At 36.0% G+C, this 22,467-nt stretch overlaps 1 long non-coding RNA gene across 1 annotated transcript; it reads left to right on the top strand.

Annotated features, from left to right (window-relative positions):
• The first annotated feature begins 16,968 nt into the window (after window positions 1-16,968).
• On the top strand, window positions 16,969-21,122 carry LOC131895281 (uncharacterized). The gene is made up of 2 exons (XR_009375139.1): window positions 16,969-17,291; window positions 20,844-21,122. It is a non-coding gene; the product is annotated as an uncharacterized LOC131895281 (long non-coding RNA).
• The last annotated feature ends 1,345 nt before the right edge of the window (window positions 21,123-22,467 follow it).

The following is a 22,467-nucleotide window of genomic DNA, read 5'->3' as shown; positions in this document are numbered from 1 at the left end:
GGCCTTCTGTGTTGCTAAGAAAGTCTGCTTTTTAGGTGAGACTTTATATCCTTCTTATGAGGGTATATAGTTCTTGTGTAAGTCAGACTACATCTGTATTTGAAAAGCTAATAAATATTGACAAATGGTTAGGTTACCTAGAAAACTTGACTATTCTGATCTTTTGTATACCGAAAAGTGCAACTCTAATGAAAATAAAGGAAAAATATTAGAGTTGCAAGCAAAATGAGAAATTCACTCAGGGTTAGAACATGCCCATGAAGTTTTTAACTGTATTGTTTCATATATTTATCAATGAATTCTATTCACGCTTCCTTTCACAAGCCTGTCTCTCATCTTCCTCTGAAAGCTTTCTTCACCACAACCTCCCATGTCTTTATTTTGCTTGAAATGCACTGAATTTAGTTAAAGTATCTGAGTTAAACTATTTTGTTAGAGTATCAACCCCAGCATTTGTGGATGGTTGTTTACTGGAACAAAAGTGACTTGATAGAAACTACTTCATACCAACAATTGTTAATTGTCAACAGTATGTCAAAGAAGATGGTGTCCCTTGATATCCTTCTCTATCAAGGGTGAACTATGGAGGGACCCAGTCTTGTGCAGGACATGTGAAGATAAGAACAGGTTCAGTGAGTTCATATGTCCAATGGCTATGTCATACACAAAAGACATCATTTTTCTGAACATCTCCCGTTTTCTGGCTCTTACATTTTCTCTGCTTCCTTGTAAATGATCCTTCTAATGTGACTAAATCAATGAAGATATAAAAGACATGAAGAAGATAATTGTCAAACCTTATTTAATTGATATAAATAAAATGCTTCACCTAAGAATTGGAAATTATATTTTCGTTCAATTATACATGTAATCTTATTAAAGAAAAAAATCACAGTATATTAAATACAGTTATTACATCAAAGATTTTGTCCTTACTATAAAATAGTTTAAAAATTAATAGTAACAAAAATGTTATATCTTGTAACATTCAGATCTTTTAAAACTACCTCTAAATAACTAATTGTGATGACAGTTATAAAACATGAATTTAATGCAGATCATAATTAGATAATAATATATAGTTGCATATTTAAAATCCATTAAAATGGATGAAGTTTACTATATGTAAATTATACTTCAATAAAACAGTTAAGACTATAAGTAATGCTTCCTATCAAACTATGAGAAAAAGATAATTGAAGTACAAAAATTGCCCAGAGGAATAATCATTTTACAGCATAGAAATAACCAATAAATATGTAAAACATGGCTCACCCTCAGTACAAACAAGGAGAAAAAAAGCATAGTATAAACAAAACAGGATTCATTTTGTTCTGGAAACACAGTACTTTAGACATGTGAGAATATTCTCAAAAGAACATAGCAAGATAGATCAAATAGTGCTTTAAAGGATAAAAATAGATAAAACTTTCTTGGGGGGAAATGGCATTATGTTAGAATATATATAATGTGCCAGCAAGGAAGTTTCGGTGGCTAAGAACTCTTCCCACCAAACTAGATGTCCTGAGTTTAATCACAAAAATCCACATGGTTGAAGGAGGCAACTGACTTGTGCAAGATGTCCCTTGACCACACATGCCACATGTTACATGCCCCATCCCCAGATGTACAAAATAAAAAAAGAATACCTTTCGTTCTAATGTTTGTTTTCTTTTTCTTCATGGCAGTAGATCTAAATTCTGTGAGAGATCCTTTCTCAAAAGAAAAAAGTGAAGGATGAAAGAAAAATGTATCTGTGGCTGACGAGATAGCCCAGATTTCAAGAGCACTTGCCTAGAACTTGGGTTTGTTTCCCAAAATCTATAAGATGACACACAACTGTCCAGGAGTTCTCAGAGATCCTATGCCCTCTTCTGACCATTTTTGAGCACTAGACACTTGTGGAGTATGCACACATACATGCAGGCAAAAATTCAAACATATACAATGAATATATCTAAATATGAACTAAAAAAGAACAAGACACCGAATGTCCTTTGCATGAAATTCCCTTTGACTCACCATCTGTTACTAGGTACTTAATCTTATTCTTTGCTCATAATGACATTTTTGTGTGGAAGCTTAACACTTTTGTTTTTGTTTCTTATTCCAAATACTTGCTTCTGATAATTTTGCTGGTTAGTGTTTCCCAACTTGACATAAACTAGAGTTACCTGGCAAGAGGGAACATCAATTGAGGAACTGCCTTCACTGGCTTGTGGGCATTCTGTGCGACATTTTAGTGATGTCAGGATACCAGCCCACTGTGTTCAGTCATCTTCTAGGTCAGGTGATCTCTGGTAGTATAAGAAACCAAACTGAGCAAGTGATGAAGGTGCAAACCAGTGTGTAGCTCACATCCATTTTCTGTAGTCAAAAGTTTCTCCAGTCCTGCCCAGGTCCATGGTCCTGCAGCTGCTTATAAAATAATCACTCAGAGGCTTATATTAAATACCAAACTGTGTGGCCTATGGCTCAAACTTCTTGCTAGCTATGCTCTTATAACATTTTTGTTGTTGTTGTTGTTTGATACAGGGTTTCTCTGTGTAGCTTTGTGCCTTTCCTGAATCTCACTCTGTAGACCAGGCTGGCCTCAAACTAACAAAGATCCATCTGGCTCTGCCTCCCAAGTGAGTGATGGGATTAAAGGCATGTGCCACCACCGTCCAGCCCCAGCCTTATATCTTATGTTAACCCATTTCTATTAATTTATGTTTTCCACATGTTCCATGGCTTTACTGGTCTTCTACTGGTATGTTGCTCCTTAGGCGGCAGGCTAGCCTCTCTCTCAACTCCTCCTTTCTCTTTCCTGTCTCTCTCCTTGGATTTCCTGCCTGCCTGTAAGTTGCCTTGCCACAGGCCAAAGCAGCTTATTTATTAACCAATGGGAACAATACCTATTCACAGTGTACAGAAAGACATGCCCCAGCAATTGTCTCTGCTTCATGAGAGACTGTAACTGATAGCTGAAAAAGGCACTTCCTCCTTGCTGGCTGTCCTCAGCATTTTATCAGAGTTACAAAAATAAATGAGGGCAAGAATGAAGATTTTTTTCTATGCACATTTTTAGTGATTTGCTATTAAACGTTGATGGTGGATTTTGGATTAGCATAGTCAATTTTATGAACTTCAGTACTTGATATTATTTTTATAACAGCTAGCAATTGTTGAAAAAAAACAAACTATGTGTCATTAATCAACTGAACTATTTTACATGGGTTATATTTTTTTTGTTATTTTAGCACTGAGTGAAATAATGCAAAAGCTAAGAGTTTTCAGGATTCCCTGGGATCAGTTAGTGAGCAGGTTGAAACAGAATTTTTGATCTACGTGACACAAATAGCTCATGATCTTGTTTATCATTTATCTAATAATAAATATCTTAAAAGCACCAATATATTGGAAAAGCAAATCTGAGACAGGAAATTTACTTATACTCAAGTTTTTTTAAAATATCATGTAAAAATTTATCATGGAATGAAAAGCCATTTTTTCACAAAAGGAATTTAAAAAACAGTCAAGAAAATAAGCAACCCAATTAAAATATAATACAGATCTTTTGAGCAGAGAGTCCTCAAAAGAAGAAATAAAAGTGGTTAAAAAAATCTCAAAAAGTATTCAACATTCTTAGCAATTAGATAAATGCAAATTAAAACAGCTTTGAGATTTCATCTTACTCCAGTCAGAATGGCTAAGACCAAGAAAAGAACTGATAATCAAAGCTCACATGGATGTGGACGAAAGGGGAATCTCCTAATTCACTGTTGGTGGGTTTGCAAAATGATGCAGCCACTATGAAAATGAATGTGGAAAATCTTTACAAAGCAAAAATTAAATCTACCATATGACTGAGCTATACCACTTCTCAGCATATGCTGAAAAGATTCAACATTCATTCTGCTCCATAGATACCTGCTCAGCCTTGTTCATTACTGCTCTAGTCACAAGAGGAAAGAAATGGAAACCAAGTACATGTCTTTCTCCTGTGGATGGATAATGAAAATGAGGACCATATAGACTATGGAAGACTATTCAGCTGTAAAGAAAAGTAAAATCATTCAATTTGCAAGTAAACTGATCAAATTAGAAAATATTCTGAGCAAGGTAACTCAGACCCAGAAAGACAAATGCCGCAATTTCGTTATTAGTAGATATCAGCTTCTAGTCTTTAGATGGGAATGTATAAGCTGGAGTCACAACAGATACCAGGAAAGTAGAAATGGAGTACTTTGTGTGGGAGTGAACAAGAGTGGTGGAGAGGGGAATATTAGAGCAGTTCCTACGAAAGGGGAAATGGGAAAAACAAGTGGGGAGACTTAGTTGGGGAAAGGAGACTGAGGGAAACCAAGGAAAAGGAAGAAGAAGGAATAAACAACACAATGGATGTTTTAAAAGGCCAAAATGAGTCACATCTTTTTAAGTTGAATCACAAAATTTTCTAATTACAATAATGTCTATCTATCTATCTGTCTATCTATCTATTTATCTATCTATCATCTATCATCTATCTATATCTTTATACACACATGAGCACTTTCACATAAGACACACACACACACACACACACACACACACACACACACACACACATACACACACACACGCAATTGGAACAAACCAGAACTGATCCAAAGCCAAAATGCTCACAATCATTTCTTTGGGGTTACAGCATGGTAAGGTTAGAAAACTCTGCTTACTTCCAAAAAGAAATATAACAAATAAGGACTACATATGTTGAAGTTATACAATTTAGGAGGACGGTGCTTTTCCCCAAAAACAGGACTATGTAACAAAATTGCCAGAGGCATGCATAGGAAAATTTCTTTAATGGTGTTGATCAGGAACGTTCAAAAGACTCCCGAAATAACATAGGCTATTGCCATACCTTACAGAAAATGAAGGTAAGACCTTATTGCTTAAAGAACTCATACACTTATTATTACACAGGCCTTGGAGGAACGATCTGGAAGCATCCTCCCTGAGGACTATCTCTCCTAACATGATTATGTGCTATGCAAGCTGCCAAAGAAGGGAAGAAATCATTAATCCTATCCTGAGCATTCCCTATGAGCCACATCAGTGACCAGCATTGCAAGATGTCCCTAAAGGTGCAATTGTGGTTAGAAAGTAAAATCAAACTTACCACTTTCCCCAGCACTCTGGAGGACAGTTAAAATGAATGGGGAAAAAAATGTGGTATCATTTGCTCGATCCATCCTTCTATTTATGCTTGATGCTTTGTTTTTCACACTAGCGTCTCCCATATCCCTGGACTGTGGGAGACAACACTGTATCATCCATAATACATATACAGGTAGAACAAACCCGGCCTGATGATATACAATTAGAACAAACCAGGGCTGAGCCAAAGCCAAAATGCTCACAGCCATTCCTCTGGGCTACAGTGTTGTAAAAGTTAGGAAAACCTGCTTATTTCCAAAACAAAATAGAACACACCAGGACACAGCAAAGGAGTGGAGGAATAATCTAGCAGCTCACGATTGTCTGACCATACTCGCTTATACGCACAACTACACCAAGGTCATTTATACAGCCTTTTTGAATATTAATAATTCTGAGTCAAGCCTCTTTATGTTCAACAAGAAGATGAGGATGTCAGCTATTGCTGAGATTAGATACTAGCCCAAAAGACACCAGCTCTTCACTGTGAAGTACACAGACAGCCAAGATGAAGTGTTTCTTAAGTAACTCAAATTTGCAAGTTATGTAGTGTAAAAGTGATGAGGAGACCAGCAGAGTGACCTGTAAGGAAGCACGATGGTGCAGTGTGGTGCTGCCAGTGGAAAAGGCCAAAGAGCAAGGGATAAATGGGGCCGTGAGTACACTCTGCCCCTGTGGGACTGTGTTAGCTGTGCTTTGCCTACTGAGGTTATTTCCATGCTTGATTTCTAACTTTTCTATACATCCTGTCTCTGATTCACCAGGAATGCTTCAACGAAATCTCTCTCTACTTAATTTATTCCCATTATTTATAACTGTAAATCACCATGACTATAGCATACATCAAACTGGTCTCTAAGAGCAGACCCCCAGGGCCTTAAGGAAACTGGAGATTCATTTCAGTGTACTTAGGCCTGGCAATAATGAATATCCAATTGTCCTTGAGTGACGGCTACTGTCTATGTGCACCACACTAAAAGTCTGTGAGATCTGAGAGGCAACTTCTGTCAGCCAATAGGATCAGCTTATGAAAATGTCTGTTTCTCTCACACTGAAGTAGTAAGAGAGCGAATAACATTTAAGACTATAAGAACCTCATCCAAATCAAGACAATGATTGAGATCTGAGCCCTTCATGAGTACCTTTTAAATAGACCCAATGAATATCATCTAAATTTCACATCAGATTGTAAACAAAAGAAGGAATTTTATTTCTTGCTTTTATATTACATAAATACTTATAGCAAACATTAGATACTTTTACTGTGTTCCGTATGATAAAAGTAAGTGATTTCACTTCTTTGTTTACAGCCCTGTGTGTAGAAGGAATTGGAGCCCGATGGTTATCAAAGGATGTGCGGGAGGATAGAAAGTCTCTAGGTGTCTGTATACTTCACCTCCTCTGTCTGCTGACTGGAATTCACTGTAGCCACTCTGGCCGATGGAGTTATCATCTAAAATGAAGCCAATCCTCCTGCTGCCTCTCACTCTCTCGTTCTGTCTGCCACGAGATGGTTACTTTAAGCTTCCAGTACTCATCAAAAAGAAGGCAAAAACAACCAAACAACAACAAAGTTCCATACAACTAGCAAGGGAAGCATTATCATTCTTTAATAATTTTCATATTTCAGTAACTTGGAAAATTTCCATAAGATGTATTTAAGATGGATTCTCATAGTGGTGATACAGTAAAACCTTTCTTTTCTTTTTCTTTCTTTAATGTAAATAGTCAAATCAATCCAGTGGCTTTTATAACTAGAATAGAACAAAGACCCCAGTGGAACAGACATGAAAGGTCAGCATTAGCAAGGCTTGTATCAACACCAGCACCAACAATAGGAGTCTGGCTGTTCTGAAATTGGTGTTGCTCAGAGAATCCTTTGGTTCTGCTTCTCTGAACCTAACTGTCCAGACTTTCAAGATTGCACGTGAAGTTCATATCCTCCTTCACAAATTCCTGGTATTCCTTCAGGATTTTGTTTATTGTTTGTTTTGTTTCATGTGTCTGTGTCTGTGTTTGTGTGAGTGTATGCTACTTCTGTGTGCAAGCCCTCAGAGATCCTTGAGTTGAAGTTCCAGGCAGTTGTGAGCCACCTGACTGGGGTGCTGGGAACCAAATTCGGATCCTCTGGAAGAGAAGAAAGGACTCTTAACTGCTCAGCCATTTCTCCACTCCCTTGTGCATGGTGTCATCCTTTGTACATAAGGTAATGGGTACTTATTTATGACTAGTACAGTAGGTTTATGGGGAGACAAAAGTGTTAGACTCATTATCAATTAATAAAATGTTATATAACACGTATATTATAATAATGGAATTTCTAATAGAAAAATAAGCAGTCATTTAAAATTGATTATGTGTACTTGAAGTGTAATGAATACACACTATAAACTACATCTTATAGTAAAGGTGAAATTGCACTTGGATGTTTGAATTGTTTTTGTTGTTTTGTTTTGTTTTGCCAGGATATAAGTATGCAATGTGATACTATCACAAAGCTAGGTAGCAGCAATGAACTGCCTCCAAAATCAATACAATCAGAAGGATTAATCAATAGTGTTCCACAGCGCACTGTTCCAAGCTAAACTTTTAAGTAGATGCCAAGGTTAAGGTTCATTGTTAGCTTGGCCTAGTTTGGAATCACTATGAAACAACTCTCAGTGTAAACTGAGAAGGAAAGACCCATCCTGAACATGAGTGTCACCATATCATGGACTAAGGGGTCCAGAAGTGGATAAAAATGGGGAAAAAACCCTCAGCTTTGTAAATGTTGAAGGTAGAATGGTGGTTGTGAAGGGCTAGGAGGATTGGGAAACTGGTGGACATAGGTCAAGTGTACAGAATTCCAGTGCTTCTGGGTGAATAATTTTTTGTTAATTTTCAGCAATGCAGTTTAACAATGGTTTGTTATATGATTCTAATTTTCTAGGGGAAATTGATCTTAATTATCTAAGTGTTTTCATGTTTTTAAAAAACTTGTTTATATAGTACATGCATGAGATATGTGAGTTAGCCTGACTGTGGTGACGATTTCACAGCATCCATACACAAACTCATTATTTGGACAGCCTGAATGTTGTAATGTTTACCTCCATAAAGCTAGACAAAAGAGCTTGTGAAGTTGACTAGTAGTCACTGTCCCATGACAGTACGTTATCACCTGATACAAGTTCTATAAAAGGTAATGTGTGTTTAATTAGGTATAAGTTCTAGTTTTCTCTACTCTTGCCTTCTTGAGAAATATACAACACTTTAGTTTTTCTTATAAATTTAAACCAAGGTTAATGTAGTGTATGCCCAGATAGTTTGTTTTCCTACCTTCTGTTTTAGGAACTGTATACAATTACATATGCAATTACATATGTTCTATTAAATGCCAAGTGACTGTACTGCATAGTTGTTTATAGAGAATATATATATATATATATATATTCATATATTTAAAATATCACTATAAAAAGACCTAATACATAGTGCTAAAATATTTTGATGTGCAATAGAAATCTCTGTCCATTTTATTTATGGTATCTTGACAATTTGTCAGCTGTACTTCCAGCAAGCCTTTTCTATTTCTTTCCAGGATTGAGGTGTTGTGTTAGCAGAACTGCAGGTGGGAGAATCTGAGGAATTTTTTTTCTTTCCATTTCATTGGTAATTATAAGCAGGAGGTAGTCACAGCTCAGCTACTCATTGTGGGTGTGTGCTTGGTTTAGGGAGGAGGTGTCCTATTATCTGTAGAATAAGAAAATGACACCTAGTACAAATCTAAAAGTTTTTCAATTAAGCCAAGTAATTAGATTTTGGAATGTATCCAGTGAACTTCCACTAAGCACTCTAAATGAGGATGCTCAATGGCATTTCTTGAAAGGTTGTGTATAAATTATAAGTAAAAATAAAACGATGCCACTGATGTCCAGTGTATGCAATTGCTACAGATGTGTTCCAGGTCCCATGAAAGAACATTATGGTTTGTAAATCTCTCTGATAATATCTTCTACTGAACTGTATAATAGAATTATACTTTTAAAAACAACAAGATTGGATAGTTATATATTTTCATAATATAATTGTGTTTCTTAAAATGACATAGTCTTTTCCCCCAATAGTAGTGAGTCTCAATGCATAGAAAAAAGTAAGTTCTTAATAAATTATGCCATTGTCTTTTTGGAAAGCTTGTTTGTGGCTACAAAAATAAAATCATTTTTTTCTTGGCATTAAATTTGATGACAATAAAATATTAAAAATGTATACAAAAATAAGATTTTATGTAGGAGTTAAAACCAAAGATGAATAAAACCATAGAGGGTCTAATGTAATTTCCTCTGTGGCTCTAAGATGTAATGAATATAGACTACATTTGTCATGAATTAGAATAAGAGCTACCCTTTAAATGACTCCACTTTTGAATTTAATTCAACATTAGGAACATCTCACATTTGCTTTGCCCTTGTATTTCTCATCCATTTCTGTATCTTCTTATATTTAATTTTTATTTTCTTTAGAAGGGAGTAAAAGAAGGACAAAGTATTGTTTATATATATATATATATATATATATATATATATATATATATATATACACATTCCTCCTTCCTATCACAAATATCTAATACTGTGCAGTTCTATGTTATCAAGGCGAATCAATGTTGGCAGTGATGGAAATTATACCCAATAAAAATTATATTTATTATTACGACTGAGAGTGCCTGTCACGATGAAATGTAAGTACCACCTGTGAATGCAGGAGAAGACATGAAGCTATCACACCGAGAGCACCTTCTCATCCAGAAAGATAGATTTCTATTGTCCTCTGCTATGGACAATGCACCAACATGGGTCACAGTCTCAGGATATTGTCTAACTCTCCCACACATACATAATTGTCCCCAGGATACCCTGTTATTTTCCCGTGTGTATTAAAAATAAAAAAAAATGTATCAGAGCCAGCAATAGATGGAGTGCCAGTATTAAATGGCACTTACACTTTCAGAGAGTTTTAGCAGCACGGTGGAGAGTGAGAAGACAAGGAATGCAACGTGTCATTTGTACATTGCTGGGGAACACATTTTTTTACACTTCAAAGTGACAAAATGAAAAAGAGTCTAAAGAATGGAAAAAGAAACACAAATACAAAATCCTCAAAATGGCCACTGTAAATGTTACTTAGCAAAATGTTTTCTCTTCCTAAAGAAAAGACAGTTAAGACTGTCAGATCTTTCAAATACAAAATGAGTGTCACCATGTCAGCATGGAGATAAGTATCTGAGCTGAAGAAGTGGAAGAAAATTGCCATGGATTCCAGGTCACTCTGTCTACCCATTCAATGTGACCTCCAATTTATTCCAAAGAAATCCCTCAGTTGGACTCATATAGCTCTCAAAGGTAGCCAAGTGTCTCAAAGTCTTTGCCCTGAACCTGGGCACTGTGGTCACCAAAGTCCATTAAGTTATCATTGCTAGGAGTTAATGGTATTACCATTGTTCTCAATGGATGTCCCTTCCCACAAAATTACTACAGCTCTCTGGCTTTTGCCAAAAAGATAAATGGCACGTGATTTTGCCCACCAGTTAAACCAGTCTCCTATGGTACTACAATTTATTACAGCAACAAGGAGCTGGCAAAGCAAAAAAAAAAAAAAAATTAGCATTTAGCAGCTCAATTTGTTTTGATACCTAGCATCTATTTTTATATAAAGAACAAATCATTTACAGTTAAGATATGTGAGTTTTCTTATTAGAGATAGGACCCACTACTTAGGTAATTCTGGGAATCAAATGTAGGGTAATGGTTCTAAAATGATTGTGATTTAATAATATTTAATTTGTAACTGGATGTGAGCTTACAGTGGTCACTGAAAGGCTGAATAATATACAAAACTACTCTGTCCATAATCTTATTTTTTTCTCAAAGCTATTTTTTTGAACCTCAAATTCTAAAGCTTGTAGAGGAGAGGTACCTACTAGTTTTATTGCTAGGGATGAAAGCCATGTGCTATTTTGTATTTGCCTTAAAAAGATTTTGTATTAGGAAAAAAAAATCCATGTTAGAGGGAACTTTAGATATCTGGGAAAGATAAGTTGCATGCTGGCAAGAACTAAGCCCAGATGAGTGGGGCATGGCTATATCCTTTTCTCCTATGACTTTCATTAATTTTAGACTCCCCTCTGTATATCCTTCCACAAAAACTGATGGTTGTAAAGAGGAGAAATCACTAGAAACTTGAACTGGGATGGATTTCTGTGTAAAACTTCAGGGTCATGTCCCACCTTACAATATGAAAAGTAATAAGAGAAAAGCTGTGCATGTGAGAACATTGCCGGAGAATGCTGTTGGTAACTAAGGACTTTCTACGTGAAGTCATTTATTTTTTATTTTAAATTTTCATATTCAAATTTTCCATATCTATGCCATGCATACCGACCACTCTCACCCATCCTCCATACAATCCGTATACATCTTTCTTTCTCCCCACAACTCTCTCACACTCCTTGATTTAACATACATCTCTTGATATGCTACCCATTGAACTAGCCAAGACCATCTTTGTGACTGTGAATTTGACTGTGAATGCTGGAGCTTAATGGTCTCAGCAGTAGGTACACATTTAAACAATGATTTTCCACCTCTAAAAAAGTCAATTTCTAGCCAATAATTCAGAAGTAAAAGGCAGGACTCTGTGACCCCCGAGCCTCTTCTTTTTACTGATTATTGATAGAGCTGGTTTTGTGTGAGCCCAGTACATGTAACTACAATTGTTGATTAAACATTGTACAGAATCCAGACAATGGAGTTTTACTGCCCTTCATTCTTTCTATCTGCTCTTACACACGCATTGCTTCTCTCCTATAGTGTTCCCTGTTCCTTAGGAATGGACAGTGCAAGTGATTTGATTAGGACTGAGTGCATAACTGTCTCACATTCTCTCCATCTTGGGAGTCCATGAATCTCTTCATTTGCCACTGCACACAGTAGGGAGTCTTCTCTGATAAAGACAGAGTTGCTCTGTCTGTTGTTATTTAACACAGCTATTGCTATGCCCCTTTAGTTATCAGAAACATTTCTCTCAAATGGAATACCTGCTCCAGACTTTGGTTGTTAGCCAGGCTGTGAAGTGGATCTTGAATCCAATCAAATATCTCTGGAGGGAAAACTATTATCTGTGCGAGATATGCTGTTGATCCATTATGCCCCTCTAATGAGGAACAAGTTATATTATACTAAGAAATGTGAACATTTATTTAATAAATTAGAAACCAGACCAAACAAGCTGTAATGAATCTGTCAAATAAAAGACTTAAGAGGAGCCTAGCTGGGATGCTGGAAGTGGGATATGTCGGGGAAGACACTTGTCAAGGGATATTTTTATTGTTACCTTCTCTGAAGATGATCTTATGCTTCCATAAACTCCCAATGAGTTACTTAAAGAAGCTCTTCTGCGTTTTCTTTTTGTGTTTCAATTTATTCCTTGTTGTTCGTACATGATTTTTTTTTTCTCTCCTGATGAGTCAATTGATCTATGGACATGTATTCAACTTTATTCTGTTGAAAAGCCCTATCCTATAAGGAGAACAAAGAGTCACAAAATCATCAGGACCAGGAGATCTGCATTGAAGCACAGTCTTTCTTTCCTTTCTTCTTAACAAAGAGCAGTGCTCATTAGAGTGGGAATAAATCTGCTGCTATTTTAGTATTTTCTAGTTCTCCCGAGAAAATAAAAAGATGACAAAATAGAAGATAAAAATAGAATGTATTTTTATATACATATGTAAATACACACATATATATATACACACACACACATATATATATGTTATATAATTCTGAACAGCCATTTGTTTCTGGAAGACAAATATTGAAAACAGAACCAACTCTTGTAGCGTGCACCCTTCTTTCTACACACTGCTTCTCTGGTTCTTCTTGCCAGCATGCTGCCAAGATGTGGAAGTGTGGTGGCTATTTTTAGCAATCTCTGTGTGTTCTGTAGGAGTTATCAAAAGCTAACTAAAAATGAAAGAATAAAGATTTCTGGTGACATTGTCATTACCTTGCTCATCTCATTATGTGAGACAAGACTCCATCACAGGAAGCAATTAATAATTGATACTTGGAAATGCATGTCAATGTCTAGGTAAAAGATGAAAAGTAGACATTTTAAAGTTATAGACAGACACTATGTGCCAGAAAAAAATATGTCATTAAGGATGTCAAAGATAAATAAATAATTACATTTCTTGCATTGAATTATGTGATTATTATGGAATCACGGTATACAGGTCCCTGACTTGACTTCAAGGAAGACTTTTCAAAGAAAGTCACATTTATACAATGACTTTAAAATGAGACATTTCCCAGTTAGTGAAGAGAGATATGAAAGTAATAACTCAGAAAAAAGTACAAACCAAGACTTCTATGTGCAAAAGTATCAGTTCTGAGTGGTCAGAACAAGTGTCTCAGGTCAGCTGGAGTCTGGCACATGAGAAACAGACTGAATAGAGGGCAGAGCAGGCTGACGAAGCACAGGGCAGGGCATGCAGATGAGCTGATCTTGACCCCATGGGCTAGTTTTAAAGCCTGTAGTGCCAGTACAAAGTTGTGTGAGTTTAACATTTCAATTTCCAGCTAAATATATTCTGCACCTTTCAAGCCCCACCATTCCATTTCAATGATTCCTACCACCTCAGATATTTAGAGGAGATAACCAGCTCTGAAAATACTTATGCTTATAATACCTTAGAGAAAAATAAGTATGTTACTAAAGTTCCCAAGGAAGACAGAAAGACTTATAAATGCATAGTGGATAATAGTAGTGAGCACAGGTGTGCAAGAATAAGTGCAAGGCAGAGATGTCAAATGAGCAAAAAATTGATTTCATATAAATAGAAGAAAAAAAACAGGAACTAAAGGAAAATCAAACCAGAATTTAAATGCCTTGAAAGCTCTATCACTGATGAGTATGTTAAATAGTCAAGGGCACAAAAAGGAAGAGGAACTGGGAGGGGTATTTGTCTTCAATAACTTCAATGTATTGTTATTTACACACAATAGTTTTAGAAATAAAATACAGCTCTTCAATTCCTTAAAATGTTTAGTATATTGGTATAATAGTTAAAGAACCAAATGCTTTATCAGTAAACCCATCACTAAAAGACATTTAGTAATCATCTGTCAGGTATATAACATACTAAATGTTCGATAAACTCTGTAGCATATTGCTGCCTAATAGATAATATAACATCTGGAAACCAAGGTAGGGAAGTGCTGTAACGATTCATTATTATCGAATGAAATAAAGTGGGTAGTAAAAAAGGAAAACGAAGTATTACAGAATAACAGAGTTTAAAATGGTCTATTTGGAAGGTAATATTAATAAGTTATCAAGTTATGCCAAAACATTTTATTTAAGCCAGTAGTTTTAACATCTTTAGTAACAGATATAATGTATAGAGTGCACAAATAGAAAGCCATAATACATCCTATGAGCATTTTTACTGGGGTGTTAATGACCTGCCTGAGTTAACACCTTGGGCTTTGCCTCCAGACTTAAAAATACAGTCAATTATTACTTGTTCAAATCTTCACCAGCATGCTCTAAGTAGACTAAATATACTCTGAGGAGAGGTAAATATTATACTATTTGGTTTTCATTCTCGGATTCTAAAATCATAGCTATTATTCATAATTCAATTGTAGTTTTGGGTCTGCTGTAATGCATCTGTAAGTGAAAATCATGTACTTGTGACAGAATTTAAGTTTCTTGACTCATAAAACTTGAGATATCAGAGCACAAAGTATACTTAAACAGTGCATTATCATTAATTTTCCTTTTGGTCCAAGTGTGTTTATGCCTTAGATCATAACTTTTGAGATGATATTAAAATACTTGTTTCACAATAAACCAAGAGATAACAGGTATTTTAAAGCTGTTTGCAAAGCACAATGGAAATAAATAGCATTCAGAGCAAATTTCTTGCACATAAGAAATGACTGTTCATTTGTTCACTATTTGGACTAACTATTCCTTCTCCTTATTAGCAATTAAAGCAATGTATATTTTTTAATTATTCACAGGAATACTTTTAAGAAGAGGGAATACTATGTAATGTGCAACTAGCCAAGCTATTACTGTAATCTTAGTTAAAACAAAACATATAACATTTCTGTAAGAAGCAACCTATTGGCTGCACAGCAAAGGGATTACTATGATTTTAATATTAGGATTGCTCGAAGTTGTGAGACAGAGTTAATATCTTACAAAACTTGTCAAATATACATACAACATGATTTATATTAATGAAAATGTTAATGAGGTTATAATAATGATAACAACATCTACACAGACCAATTTCAGTTAAGCACATACAATTTATAAAAACTATAGTAAATCTTATGCTCAAATTATTGTATTTAATATTCAAATAACAATGTTATATAGCAAGACAATGAGAGAAAGAGACAGAGACTAAGACAGAGTGCTATTACCTATTTTGTAGCCAACTAATGACAATGTTTATTATGTCCCAATTATATGTCTAATTCTTAACATTTCAATAAGACAGTTATAACTTTGTAGAGAAAAAATTAGTGTGCAAAGCATGTGTCTTTGCTAGTGTTGTATGTAGTAATATTGGCATCATGACTCAGTTATAAATACTTGTGTTCTTAACCACAATATTGTAGTTGCATATATTGTATCATTACTGCAAGTAAATCCAGAACACCTTACACAGAAACCTATCACATTTGCCAAGGGAAGGTTGTACTGTTGACTTCTGTTCAAGAGACAATGCTGTTGAAATACCATCTATTAGTGGTGGAATCAAAGATAGAATTGATTGGTGTGACCAAGAGAAAGAAGACATAGATTTGGCACAAACACAGATAGTTCTGTGACATAGCTTTTACTAAATTGTAACTCTTCTAGGTAACTTGGATGACTATTGAGTGGCTTTCAAACATAGAAGAGTATCAGTAAATTTCAATTTCAGATTAATTATAAAAGTGACATTTCAGACATTAGATTGCTGAGGGTAGGTGTGATGTGAACAGGAGAAGGTATTCGTGGAAAACAATGTGTAGAAAATGAGGAGAACAAGAGTCACCGAATAACTATAGGTCTCAAGAGTAGAAAGACATAAAGCCCCAACAGGTGTTGGGAGTAACTTTCCAAAAGACTTGAATGTTGAAAATGAACAAGTAAGTAGAGAGCAATGATGCTTGTAAAAGTCTGGGAGATCAGTAAGTCTAAAAAAGACTTGTATACAAGCAAGGAGTCCTAAGCTTGATCTGCAACACTCATGTAAAGGATAGGCACAGTGCTACCCTTGTTTATAAACTGATCACTGGAGAGGCAGAGATGGGATGAACCTTTGGGGATCATTGGCCAGCCAGTCTAGCCTAATTAGTGAAGTTCAGGACCATGAAGACTCTTTTGTGAAAAGACACAGGACAACATTTAGAATTAATCTCTGGACACTACACTGAGATACACAAATATAGATATGTAGACCCACAAACACATGAATACACACAGATGCCCCTCCCACACTCAGCAATACATTCATAGGAGCACACATAAACATAAACACAGGAACACTGGGTAACATACAGGAACAGAAACTATCCAATACATACACCTACAAGAATACAAATGTGCACATATACACATGCACACAGGGATACTTCTAAGGTCTTAAGTTTGATCCACAGGGATGATTGTAAGGAGTGTGTAGGAGAAATGATTTCCTTATAAATAAAGCACTATGTAAAAAATGTTTTTGTTAAGCATGCATATGTGTAGCACATGGGTTGATCCACATTGTTGTAAATAGTTCCTAACAATAAAATCCAGAAAAATTCAAGAAATTCAAAGTTAAGAAGTTGATCTGATTGAATCTTTTCACTTATTCATACAGGTACTAAAAATTTTTTGTGCACTATAAGACAGACACTGTGCAAGACAGTGGAAGAAACAAATAAGAAATATGGGCTTTAAGAACAAGATGCTACACCCACTGGGAAACAAGTGAGGTTCAACATAAGCTCTGGGTCAAAGAAATCTGTGACTATGTGGCAGCTCATAGAAGGTGCACGGAATCCAGAGACATAATAAAGGTGTGAATAAAAAGATGATGAGTGTTAGCTAAGTAGACAGAAGTGACAAAATGTGTTTAGGTAGAATGAAAACCATACATGGAGGTTCGACCTGGAAGGAAAACAGAAATGCTATATATAATAAAAATAGCAATAAGTGCAGGTATGCTTCACAGCGATCAGTGACAGTAGATTAAGCTTTTGTAATAAACATCAAAGGAGTCATTTGTTAAAAAACTCATGACCCTTTGAAAGCCTCAACTTGAAAGTGAAAGAAATCAGTGGATTCTCAGCAGAGAAACACCACAGTCATGTTTGTACTTTTGTGAAGGTGATTGTGACAAATGTGCATGATGTATACTGCTTTAGTCCCTATACATATAATGGTTAAATGAGAAAGAGATAGGAAGGCTGATAATCAGTTTTATGATTAAGTAATAGGATGATACTAGATGGTATTATTCACCCACACAGGGAAAAACAAAAAGATCAGCAGGTCTGAACATGAAGAGAAGACATTCTTATATGTTGTGGGTATTATTTTCAGTTCATTTTTGTTACTATAACAAAATACCTGAGACTGTGAAATGTATATAGCTTTATTTGGCTCATGGACCTAAGGTCTGGTGCATTTGGGTCACCTGTTAGGAGGGTACTCTTGAGGCATCATAACATGTTAGAAAGTTTCACAAGGCAGAGCGATGCAGGCAAATTAGCTTTCATTATCTTTTATTCCTCTAATAACTCCACTAACACCAGGGTGGGGGCCCCACTTCAGGACCTCATTGAGTCCTAATTACCTCCCAAGGGTCATTATCATTATCATGTGTTGGGTTTGAATTCCCAACACATGAATTTTAGAGGACCTGTCCATGCCAGTTTCACAGAAGTTTTCAGATATATCTGTCCAGTCAGGAGTTGGAAATAATTTGTAATTATAAAATAATATCACTAATCTTCATATATTGTCTATGCCTGTCCTACTTAGCTCAGGATTTTAATGATCTCCTTAAGGGTTTCAGTGCTTCTCTCAGTATTATGACCACTTTATGATTTATTGGATGGACTCCTATCAATGAAAGATAGTAAGATGAAAGAGAAATATATAAAATGTATATTATGACAACATAACTGATTGTTGCTAATAAGTATCATCTTTTTGATAAATAAGTATAATTTGGAATAAAAGACAAAGAAATTATATAAACTTTGACGTTTATTTCTGCTCTGAATGAGAAGTAACTTGAAAAGACTTTTAAATTGCAAGTAAGAAAGCACTTAACAAGATCCCAGAGCTTGCTCATCAGCAGCTCATGCTGGACATTAAGTCTGTTTCTAGTTGTGTAAGGTGGGTCACAGCTGGGATCCTAGCACTTTGGGAGTGTGCCTGGAAGATTGTAGTGAGTTTGAAGCCAGTTAAAGGTACTCAGTGCAATTCAAGCCAGACGGGGCTATAGAATGAAATATTAAGAAGAAGATAAAAGAAGACAAAGGAAGGAGGAGGAGGAAAATGATGATGATGATGATGACAATGAAGAACAAGAACAAGAAGAACAAGAACAAGAAGAACAAGAACAAGAAGAAGAACAAGAACAAGAAGAACAGGAACAAGAAGAAAGAGGAAGAGGAGGAGGTGAAAGAGGAAGGAGAAGAAACAACTCATGCTCCTGTAAGGTAACCATAATTAATATCAAGTTCAAAATGTCCTAAAACATAAAACAACAGTCATAAAATAAGGATGGGAGCTTGATGAAAAGAAGCAGTATTTGTATTTGGGAGGAAGGTGAAGAAAGAGAGGAATGGCAGTGAATAAAACCAAAATTCAAAATCCACTGTCTACATGTATGACAATTTCAAAGAATCCAAAAAAAGAAAAAAAGAAAGAAAAGAAAAGAAAAGAAAGGAAAGGAAAAGAAAGGAAAAGAAAAGAAAAGAAAAGAAAAGAAAAGAAAAGAAAAGAAAGGAAAAGAAAAGAAAAGGAAAACAATACTGGCCACAGTGGTGCACACACAAATAACACCAGCAGTTGGGAATTGAAAAGTAGATGAGTCTAAAATTAAAGGACACCCTTAGCTACATAGGAGATCTAAGGATAGTTTGGACTATGTAAGATGATATCTCAAAATAAGAAAGAATGAAAGAAGAGAGAAAGAGAGAGACGCAGTTGTTAATAGTTGTTGAAGTATAGGGAATGTATCAAAATATAAATTACAAAACCATACTGTAGTTGAACAAACTATTATCCTCATGATTTGAGTAAGTATTCAACCAAAGTAACTGCACAATTGCTGAACAAAGTCTGAAGTCGCTGGATTACATAATGAGAACTTTAAAACGTGAATTCTATTTAGGAAAACCCTTCCAATACTTTTGAACAAGAGTTTAATATGACGACATAATTTTTCACAACTTAAATTTCTTGGTTAAGAAATGTAAAGGAAGGTGCTCAGAAGGGCCCTTCTGATATAGAATCTAAGCTAGACTCAGTTGGGAAGCCTTCAGGACACATGGGGTGGCATCAGTATCTACCTGCTTTGCATAATTAATACAAATCTTCATAATAACCCTCAGTTACAGGAGGAATGTGCTCCAGGGTTCTCAAGTCTTATGCCAACCTCTTGGTGCAAAGTTCTCCGTCTTTTAAAGAATGCTGGATAACTCTTCTGGCAGCACAAAGCTCTATGTTGTGTTAGGAAATAAATTTATTCAACACATTCAGAAATGTTTGATATCAGCTGTCAGAGAACTCCCTTCTTTGTTCCTTATGTTGTGTAGACACGATATCAGTTATTCCAATCTGTTCCTGTACTACTTTTTAAATTTTATTTATTTTATGTGTATGAGCATTCTGCTTGCATGTATGTGTATGATATGCATGTCTAGTGTTTGTAAAGGTCAGAAGCAGGCAGAAGATCCCTTGAAGATATGGATGGTTATGAGCCATTGTGTGGTGCTAGGAACAAACTCATGACCTCCAAAGAGCAGGCCATGCTCTTCACAGCTGAGCCATCTCTCTGTTTCCCATTCTTTTCTCTTTTATGAAAACAGTTTGTCTGAGACTTTTCCTTTAGAAATTAAGATGATTAAGTTCACAATTTCAGATCATATTAGCTCTAAGCTAGTTCTCATGTTAGTGCTTTAATCAGAGTATGTCTCCACTGAAGAAAGTTTTGCTATTAATATGCAAATGAATGCTGTAAGACAGATGACACTTTTTCCCAAACCACGTTCAATTAACATACCAATAACTCTGGATGCTCTTCCATAATCAGAATCAATGTTTCACTTGATAGATTTTTTTTGACACTTCTTAGATACCAAAGGGAAGAACCCAGTGATGCTGTGATTTATTACTATGACATACATGCGGAACAAAGAGTGAAAAATATCCTAGAAAAGGACAAACATGCCACATATACAAGAGATCTACACATGCACATCTTAGTCGTCTGGGTTGATTATTAAACCCAGAAGATTCATAATTACCTTAAATAGGACACTCAGCATTAATATTGATAACGTTCTCCATCTTTGATATTAGAACAGTAAATCAAGTTCTCTTTTATCTTCTAGGTAGAGATAAAGTGACAACAATAACAACAGTCATTAAAGATGAAGATGACAGAGCAAAGGCTAAGAAATTCTCAAGTGTCACCTACCACAAGTACAGAGTTAAAGCAGCTTGAAGAACCAAAAAATTCAAAATTCAAAATTAACCCCAAGACATTGCTCACAGTCTCTGTGATAAATGACAAACAACTGTTCTGCCTCTCAGAAGATTACATTTCCCCTGTCTAAAGTATTATTTACTTGGATCAATATGGAATGAAAATACGATGAGTTGAGGAATGATTTAATGAAATTTGTTTATTCATTTACAAACCACTTATCAACCATTATATTGAAGAAAATATTAAAGATTTGGGGCCTTTAAGTATGGAAGAAAAACATTATTTTAGTAATCAATATGGTTATTTTACATACTGAATGTCACTTTAAGAAATGTGTTTATAATTCACAATCAGTACATGCTGCAAGCACATGGCTATAAAAAATGAAAATTTTAAGTTAACATCTCTGAATTGTTATCCATTTCATATGAATTTCCAATCAGTCAAACATACCAGATTCTAATATAAGGATGAATGTAGCAGTGCACGTGTTGAGCAGTTTATCAATGACTTTACAATTTACTGAGGAATTTTAACTCATCACAGTTTCTCCTCTGTAAAAGGCCGGCTGGCATTCCACCCCCATTTCTCACACTTAGAGAATAAAAACCCAACAATGGCTCTCCCTAACATTTCTGAAACACGTAGTACCCTGAGGGTCATTGCTATTAAATGAACCGGGATAGATTCTCCACATGCGACACGAAATTTTTCATTTGTTTTTTTTTTTTTTTTTTTTTTTTTATTTTGCAATACAGTTCAGTTCTACATATCAGCCACAGATTCCCTTGTTCTCCCCCCTCCCGCCCCCCTCACCTTCCCCCCAGCCCGCCCCCCATTCCAATCTCCTCCAGGGCAAAGCCTTCCCCACAGACTGAGATCAACCTGGTGGACTCAGTCCAGGTAGGTCCAGTCCCCTCCTCCCATGCTGAGCCAAGGGACCCTGCATAGGCCCCAGGTTTCAAACAGCCAACTCATGCAATGAGCACAGGACCCGGTCCCACTGCCTGGATGCCTCCCAAACAGATCAGGCCAATCAACTGTCTCACCCACTCAGAGGGCCTGATCCAGTTGGTGACCCCTCAGCCATTGGTTCATATTTCATGTGTTTCCGTTTGTTTGGCTATTTGTCTCTGTGCTTTATCCGACCTTGGTCTCAACAATTCTCTCTCATATAAACCCTCCTCATTCTCGCTAATTGGACTCCCAGAGATCCACCTGGGGCCTAGTCATGGATCTCTGCCTCCAGATCCATCAGTAGTTGGATGAGGTTTCTAGCACGACAATTAGGGTGTTTGGCCATCCCATCACCAGAGTAGGTCAGTTCGGATTGTCTCTCGACCATTGCCAGCAGTCTGTTGTGGGGGTATCTTTGTGGATTTCTGTGGGCCTCTCTAGCACTTTGTTTCTTCCTATTCTCATGTGGTCTTCATTTACCATGGTCTCCTATTCCTTGTTCTCCCTCTCTGTTTTTGATCCAGCTGGGATCTCCCACTCACCCAAGCTCTCTTTCCCTCGACCCTCGC

Source organism: Peromyscus eremicus, chromosome 18 (assembly GCF_949786415.1).
Source record: "Peromyscus eremicus chromosome 18, PerEre_H2_v1, whole genome shotgun sequence".
Lineage (NCBI taxonomy): Eukaryota > Metazoa > Chordata > Mammalia > Rodentia > Cricetidae > Peromyscus > Peromyscus eremicus.
This window is presented reverse-complemented; position numbering and strand designations above follow the sequence as displayed.